Source organism: Chelonoidis abingdonii, chromosome 13 (assembly GCF_003597395.2).
Source record: "Chelonoidis abingdonii isolate Lonesome George chromosome 13, CheloAbing_2.0, whole genome shotgun sequence".
Taxonomy (NCBI): Eukaryota; Metazoa; Chordata; order Testudines; family Testudinidae; genus Chelonoidis; species Chelonoidis abingdonii.
The window spans coordinates 30,498,771-30,506,155 of NC_133781.1; positions in this window are offsets into that span (position 1 = coordinate 30,498,771).

A 7,385-nucleotide genomic window follows, 5' to 3' on the forward strand; every position below is an offset into this window, starting at 1 on the left:
CCCCAACCACCCCACAGCACCCTCTTCCCCACACCCCCAACCATTCCAAACACCCCACAACACCCCCACCCCAAAACCACCCTCCACACTCCCTGCCCCAACACTCCCTAACCACCCCACAGCACCCTCTGCCCCCCAACACCCCAGACACACTCTACTCCCCACACCGCTTAACCATCCATTCTTCCATCCCCATAACATACCCCCACACCGATAACACCCACAGCAACTTCCTGTCCCCATCCCCATAGCATCCCACCCAGGCCTGCCCCCCCATCACACTCAGACCAAGCACACTTTCCACCACATCCAGGCCCCCATGGGGGAACAAAAAGGAACTCGCAGCATTTCTTCTGCTCACGTATCAAGTTGAGTAGGTCAGAAACAAATTGATGGAGGGAGTTTTAGAGCAATAGAATGCAGTTCCCCACCATGCCCCCAAGCAGAAGGATCTGGTGTCTCGTTTGTTCCCTTCAAATGGAGAGGCCTAGATACCCCTCAGAATTCCCTCACATGTCCCACCCCTTCAAGGCCACGCTGGCCCCAAGATCTGTCTGTCTCCCTTTCTGTCACAATCAGCATCTTTCTCAGGTGAGGGCTTTCAGGGCTTCCTCACAGGCGCAAGAGACTCCGGGGAGATATTAGAGGTTTGACTGGCTCCCGGGGCTGCCTTTCCGAAATGTCTGAAACCTGATCCCCCTTCAGAATGAAACCAACCATGTCCCACTGTACCCCGATGTTGTGTCATTAAAGGCTGTACTCGCCCTCCCTCCCCCCTCCACTCCCACGCCCTTGGGGGAAAGGCAGGTGCTGATCTCTGCGGCATGACTCTTCCTGTTCTTTTTCCCATGCTATAAAGAACAATGAAATAGTTATCAATGGTGACTTCTGAATCAGCACCCATTGAAGTAAATGGGGCAGCACACCTCTCAAAGCTACTCTATCAGGCTTTCTGCAAACTCAGGCAAATGCCTCTGCTTCAGTTACATTTGTTCCATGTTTCAGATGTTTTCTTCCCAGCCATAATAATGTAACCAGTGGCCAATCAGGCTCCCAGACCGTGGAGGGTGGGTGCAATAGCATTGTTAGCCAGAGGCACACAACCACAAGAGCTGGCAGTTGGATTGCAGCCAGGCTGGTGGGCATCTCTTTCCTCCTATCGGAGTGGGAGAAAAAGGCATAATTTTGATGGGGGAGGGACACAAGTGGGCAGGGGCAGCAAAGGCACATCAGGGTCTGGGTGTGGATAGGGCAAACCTGTGGCTGTGGGGTCAGTAGTTAACAAGTTGGATATACATTTCCATGTCCCTCCAACCCCTTCCTTTTATGGCCTGGGGTGATGCACGGGGCTCTAGTCCCAGAGCATTCTGTTCACCCCCCAGCCTGCTCTTACTTTCAGGTGTTTTTAATTTGCTTGCCTGAGGCCACTGATTCTGTTTCCCTCAACTCTCCTTGGGGTCAAAGAAGGCGGGCAGGCAGCTCTTCATGTGTGACCTAGAGGAGGATCTGGGTCTGATGGGATCTCCCTCTCCATCTTTCTTTGTCATCTTCTGCCTCTCTCCTTCCTGAGCTCTGAGAACAAGAGGAAGGGGAAAGCACAAACCAGTTGTTCTACCCCAGAACCACATTCTTCCCTTTCACTTCTCCTTCCTTCTACTATTGTCCTTCATCCAGCAAACACAGGGGAGCCCACAAGATGCCCAGCTGACTGTCCAGTATCGCTGCCTTTCTTTGACTCTGGTTCCTGGCCTTCGTTTGTACCTGCCCCGGTTGTACACGCTGGGGGGCAGGGACAACAATGGACAAAGGAAGGATGTGGGATGGGGCTTTTTGTTTTGACTGGCTTGTTAACTAGTCCCAGCTGGGAGGACTGGGATTTATTTGCCCTTTGTAAGAGGTGAGCTTTCAAAGAGGAGGGGACCATGGCATACGGGTCTGGCTCACGTCCAGGGATGGGGGCCTGGAATGATACGTTCGATCTTTTCAGGAGAGCCCCAGTGAGGCAGGAAGCAGCAGGTATTCTGCCTTGTTGACCAGTCGGATTGGGGGTGTTCAGAGTTGGAAGTGTGGCTGATGCTCACTTGAGGGCTACTGGACTTGCCCCTCAGTGCTGAGGACACCAAGGCAAGGCTTTCAGATGAGAGGGATGGGAAGAGAGCCTTTATGTGCATCTTTATCACATTATTTTTAGTTGTGTTATGTAAGTGGTTCTTTGCTACGTCATGGGTGTGGGGGGTTCTTGCATTTAATTCCAGTGTGACAGCCCAGCAATTCAAACAAGCTGTTCCTGTGCCAAAGAAGATAAAAGGATTTGTAATTTCTTGTAATAAAAGAGGCCTTTTGGGAGGCCCCTTGGAGAATGTCTCACATCTAGCGCTAGTCTTGTATCCGAGCTGCTCTCTTTCCTATCACCACATTTCTGCTGCTTCTTTGTATGCCTTAACCCCAGGAAGGTTGAGCACAGAGAGGGGTGCCCCTGATCCCCAGCTGGAAGCATCCAATGTTTCTTCTCATCTTCATTTTAAGAGGAGGATTTACCAAATCACATCTGCCCATGGCTTTTCCCACTTTAAGAACCTGTAAGAGGCAACTGCATTCCTGGAATGGTTCTAGGCATTTTTGCTTCACTAAATCTGCCCTAAGGAGTTCAGCTAATCCCAGAGTAGAACCCTGCTTCCCAGCAGCAGGCCTGCTGAACACTTTCAGGATGTGTGGCCGTAGCAGGCCCCGTGCCATCCATTTCCTTTTGATTTGTTTTCTTAACTGTCCATTTGTTTCTGTGCTTCACTGTGCAAGCATCAGGCAATGGCAGGAATGTACCGAGGTCACTGTGGGGTTACAGTTTCATCCATTTTACGTTATTTTCCTTGGGCACCTTGAACCCGCTGTTTGCAAACCAGATTTCCAAGAGATGTCGATAGTTCGCTTTTGTCTATTGCAGAGATGCAGCCTCGCTTTCCACGGGCAGGGGAAACAAACTAGAAAACAAGGGTGAGAAACCTCCTGGAATACTCTCCCAGGGGATCTGGTGGGAGTCCTGTCCTATGAGACATTCAAAACTAGAGAGAAAAAAGCACTGGAGAACACAGAGTAAGGAACAATCCTGGACTGACCCCAAGAAGATAGATCAGATGGAACCTCATGTCAATATTCTCTATATTATTCCTGGAAAGATACTGGAACCAATTATTAAACAATCAGTTGGAAGCACCTAGAGGATAAAGGTTTAAGGAATAGCCAGCATGGATTTGTCAAGAAAAAGCCATGGCAAACCAGCCTCACTTCCTTCTTTGACAGGGTTACTGGCTTAGTAGATGTGATATGGCTTTTTACACAGTCCCACAATACATTCTTATAAGCAAACTAGGGAAACGTCATCTAGATGAAATTACTATAAGATGGGTTCACAACTCGTTGAAAGACCATATTCAAAGAGTAGTTATCAATGGTTTGCTGTCAGACTGGGAGAGTATATCTAGGGGGTCCTGCAGGAGTCCGTCCTAAATCTGGGACTAGTCAATATCTTCATCAGTGACTTGGATAATGAAGTGGCTAATATATTTATAACATTTGCAGATGACACCAAGCTGGGAGGGGTTGCAAGCACAAGGAGGACACAATTAGAATACAAAATGACCTTGAGAAATTGGACAATTAGTCTGAAATTAACAAGTTGAAATTCAATATAGACAAGTGCAAAGTAGTTCACTTAGGAAGGAAAAATCAAATGCACAATTACAAAATGGGAAATAACTGGGTAGGTGAGACTACTGCGAAAAGGATCTGGGAGTTATAGTGGATCACAAATGGAATACAAGACAGTAATGTGATGCAGCTGTGAAAAAGGTTAATATTCTGGGGTGTGTTAATGGGAGTGAAGTATCAGAAGGGTAGCCGTGTTAGTCTGGGTCTGTAGAAAGCGACAGAGTCCTGTGGCACCTTATAGACTAACAGACATATTGGAGCATGAGCTTTAGTGGGTGAATTCCCACTTTGTCAGAGGGTATTCACCCACAAAAGTTCATGCTCCAATACATCTGTTAGTCTATAAGGTGCCACAGGACTCTTTGTCACTTAATGGGATTGGTGTTTGTATGACATAAGAGTAACTGTCTTGCGCTACTTGGCACTGGTGAGGCCTCAGCTGGAGGATGGGGTCCAGCTCTGGGCATCACACTGTAGGAAAGACATGGCTAATTTGGAGAGACTGCGGAGAGCAACAAAAATGATCAAAGGTTTAGAAAAGCTGGTCTATGAGGAAAGGTTAAAAAACTGGCCTTGTTTTGTCTTGAGAAAAGACTGAGGGGGACCTGATAAGTCTTCAGATCTGTGAAAGGCTGTTATAAAGAGGATTATGATCAATTGTTTTCCACATCCACTGAAGAGTGGACAAGAAGTAATGGGGCTTAATCTGCAGCAAGGCAGATTTAGTTTGAATATTAGGAAAAACTCTCTCAGTCTGAGGGTAATTAAGTTCTAGAATAGGCCTCCTAGGGAGGTTGTGGAATTCCCATTGGTTAAGAGCAGCTTGGATGAACCCCAGTCAGCGATGGGCTAGGTCTGCTTCGGTCCTGCTTCTGCGCATGGGGCTGGACTTCGCAAGACCCCTTCCAGCCCCAGGTTTCTGTGATTCTATAACAAGCCCAGCATTAGTGAAGTTATACCAACAGCTTTGAAATAGTTGTGGTTAGAAGCATCTCACAGGGGAGTCCTACTCTAGTCTACATTATCCCCTTTGGAGCGCTGCCTTTCATATTCAGCTTCCTGCAGAATTCCGAATACGAATCTGGGCTCCCCACTTTCCACATTCCTCTCATGGGAACCCTAGTTCCCTTTCTGTCTGAGGGTGTTTTCTATCCGAGAGAGAACGTATCAGCTCACAGCACATTAACATCCGCCTCTAGCTGCTGCTGGGGTGGAGTGAAGTTACCATAGCAACCCCACGTTATGTAATCCGCCCAGTGTGACTGCAGGTGTGTGTGTGTGTGTGTGTGTGTGAGAGAGCTACTTTAAAAGTTCCATTAGGGTTTCTTTTTAATGATTACACTATGGTGTCATGCTAGCGCTCCTAGGTGGGTCACGCGCTCGCTCATTGCAACACGTTCACTGACAAAAGAGCTATTCAACAGCTTGAACAAGCACAACTAAGTAACAGAGAGAACCTGTACCCTAGGTGCAAAGTTGCAGCCAGGCAGTGAGGTTGGCTGAGATCTCGTTGTTGAGGGGAGGAGCTGGTGGGGGAAAGGAGACTGAAAGAACCAGGTCTGAGGTTGCATTTGAACTGCTGGTAAAGCTTCCAGGGAGTGAGATGTAGCCATCTGTGGACTTGTTCCCCCGAGAAGGCCCGGGACATTCAATGAAAGGCAACACATTTCAAAGCTAGAAAGGGAAACATGTACACAACTCACAATTAACCAGTGGAACTCACTGCCACAAGATACCATCAAGCCAAAAGCTCAGCCAGATTTCCAAAAGGAATGAGATCTTTACAGTATATGGGTAATGAGAACATACACAATAAATCAGATAAAAAGAAATAGAGATATAAACCCTCTGTTTTAGAGCATGAACCAGGCACTAACTGATGGGGGCTAGAATGAAACAGGTTATTCCCCAACTGCCCACTCCTCAGTTCTTTGTATCTTTCTCTCAAGCAGCTGATGCTGGCTGCTGGTAGAGACAGGATGCTGGGCTAGATGGGTCACTGGTCTGGTCAGGTAATTCTCTGTTCCCACTGTTTGGCACATTTCAAATAAGACTGGACAATAAATGCCACTTGTCTGTGTACTACGGGGAATAAGGCTGCATTTACAGATGGATGGACTAGATCTAACAAGCCTCTTCTGTCACTAATTTCCATGATTATATGACACTCGGTCGCCATATGGGAGAGGCAGACACATGCTCGCTCACTTCTATAGATTTTAGGGTCTTAGAGGCTCTCCCTTTAAAATCCCATCTTTGCTCTGACAGCAGTAGGTAGTCTAAAATACACACTCAATCTTCCCTCTTTGGCATGTACTAAAATTAGAGAATACTCAAGAAAATAAGATTTCAGGTTAGTCTCATTAAGCCCCTCCAAATGATGTGGTATGAGGCAGAAATGTACCTGCAAGTGTCAGCTTGTTAAATGAGATTACCAGGAAATTTGCATGTTGGATCTCTCATGCAGATGGCTTCCCCACTAGGGTCCTAATATGCTGCCTGCTGTGTGCACTGCCTGGATATGCTGCTAAGAATCATTTATTTTTAAATGATTTTCTGAAATCTGATTTGTCTCTTTCGGGACCATCCTAATGGGCAAGAGCTAAAGCAGCGGAGTGAACTGCTTTTTCTTGTGGATTTTCTTTCTGCATATGGGGCATTTTATCTTGCAGCTAAGTTTTGGTTGGGAGCAAATTCCTGTCCCCTTTGACAAGCTGGTATTTTGTGTGGTGCTTATGGCCAGTAACCGTTTTGGTCTCTGGATTTCATGAGTTTACAGCGACGGTTTTTTTCTCTCCAGGGGCTTTTTGTTTCAAAACATGAAAAGGACGTTAGATTTTTTTGTTTGTCTCTTTCTGAGGGCGTCAGCAGGGAACAGCCATGGGAGGGTCGTGCCAGGCAAAAATTCTCACCACTGTCCAAACTATCAAGAAGTCTCAGTCTGGGACTTCCACGGAAACCCAGATCAGTTGCCGCATCCATCAATCTTTGTTTGGTTAGTTTGTCACTCACTGTACAGGCACCCAAGGGTTAAACCAAACTGCTGGTCCAAACAAAGCAAAAGCTTTCCCCAGATACAGTAACCACCCTGGGACAATCTTGCCAGCCAGTGGATGTACTTAGTAGTGTAGAACCAGGGCTCCTGAGGCTCTGAAATACACAAGCCATTGAAACAAACAGAGGAAACTGGTCTATTTAAAGCTTTTTTGTGTGGTTTACTGAGCTGTCCTGAAGTACAGAAATATGAACTCCATAAGCACACCTAGTGCTCAGAGCCTTATACCTCGGTGCTGTTTTAATTCTTGTTTAGAGGATTTGGCTATTGTTCATTTATTGAGGTCATAACAAACAGTTAAAGATTTAATATTATTGGGGTCCTTTCATTTTCCAGACTTTCCTGAATTTCTAACACTTCATAGCTGTCACCAAGTGCCATCTTAAAGAACAGTGGGATATGGGGAAAGCTCAGCAAGGGTATCTGCACTGGCTTCTGGAGGCTATTCCCAGGGCTGCATTGTTGAAATAAGCAGAGGTCAGAAATAGCAGCTATGATTTATTATTGTTGTTGGTCAGTCCTGCCCATCTGCTGGGCACTGTACGAACTTCAGGGAGACACGGTCCCTGCCCTGGACAGCTTCCACACTAAGAGATGAACGGACACAGAGGAATGACAAACAAGG